The sequence below is a fragment of the Bos grunniens genome, chromosome 15 (assembly GCF_055505025.1).
Source record: "Bos grunniens cultivar Pamir isolate PY7600 chromosome 15, Bosgru_T2T1.0, whole genome shotgun sequence".
NCBI lineage: Eukaryota > Metazoa > Chordata > Mammalia > Artiodactyla > Bovidae > Bos > Bos grunniens.
In genome coordinates, this window is record NC_141179.1 from 47616282 (window position 1) to 47617708 (window position 1427).

A 1427-nucleotide genomic window follows, 5' to 3' on the forward strand; every position below is an offset into this window, starting at 1 on the left:
AAGCATGTTAACTTTTAGTGTATTACATGCTTTGTAACTTTTTTCCCTAGGACTTTTATTTATGTTTGACTACATTTTTGCATAATTAAATCGTTCAATTGTTACTGCTTATGAAATATGGTTTTATTATCTCGGGAAGAGCTTTCCAACTTCCCAGACATTTTCTTTTAATTTTTTTCTTAAAGTCTTAATTTTAATTCTTAACATTTTTGTAGTTTTTAAAACAAGTACATCTTTAATTTATTTGGAATTTCTGTTTTTTACTGAGATGGGAACTGATTTTATTTCCTTAACAGCAATAACGTAGTCCAACAGCCCAATACCATTAATTGAATAGGTCTTCCTTTCTTCACTAAGTTAAAATGCTACTTTGTCATAGTCCCTCCACTCCCTTTGGTTTCTCCTGTGTGCAGGATCTTGGTTCCCTGACCAGGGATAGAACACATTCCCCCTGAAGTGGAGGGGTGGAGTCTTAACCATTTGACCGCCAGGAAGTCCCAACTTTATCACATTTGAAATTCCAAATATAGGCATTTCTAGTCTCTTTATTAAGCAGTACTCATTCGCTTAATAACAGTAACTAGTGTTTAGTTTTTCTATGCCAGGCAGTTTACAGAAAGTAATTTAATCCTTGCAAAATAAGAATGAATAGTTCATTTCACAAATATGGATACATTTTTGAGATGTGAAAAACCTGTTCTTTGTTAATAATCAGAAAGTTGGAAAAAAAATCAGAATTTGAACCTGAGGAAGGTTTCCCAGATGATAAATATTTAAACTTTGCTTGAGAAAAGCTATGAAGATTGGAAAATTCAGATTTTGTGTGGAGAATAGATTATGGTCTAATTCAGCTGTGCTAGAGTGCATAAAGGGGACTGAAGCTAGAGAAGAGAGTAACAGCAGGATTGTGGAAGGCTTTGCATGCTAATCATTATATAGCTTTTTACAAAGATGGAGTCAAAGGTGAAGAAGGAAGCCTCTGCCTCTTCCAAAACTGAAGCCAAAGCAAAGGCGTTGAAGGCTAAGAAAGCAGGGCTGAAAGAAGTCCACAGCCACACACACACACACACACACACAAGATCCAGACATCACCCATTTCCTGATGACCCAAAACACTGAGTCTCTGGAGGCAGCCTCAGGAGAACACCTGTAAGGGGAAGCAAGCTTTATCACTATGCCATCATCAAGTTCTCTCTCACTACTGAGTCAGTCATGAAGAATATAGAAGAACATAACACACTTGTGTTCATTGTGAATATCAAGGCCAACACATGCCAGGTCAGACAGGCTGTGAAGAAGCTCTATGACACCGAAGTGGCCAAAGTGAATACCCTGATCTGGCTTGATGGAGAGAAGGCATATGTTCTACTGACTCCTGACTATGGTGCGTTGGATGTTGCCAATAAAATTGGGATCATCTAAACCTA

General features: G+C 37.6%; 1 pseudogene; it reads left to right on the forward strand.

Annotated features, from left to right (window-relative positions):
* Positions 1 to 951: 951 nt before the first annotated feature.
* On the forward strand, positions 952 to 1427 carry LOC147357902 (large ribosomal subunit protein uL23 pseudogene; annotated as a pseudogene).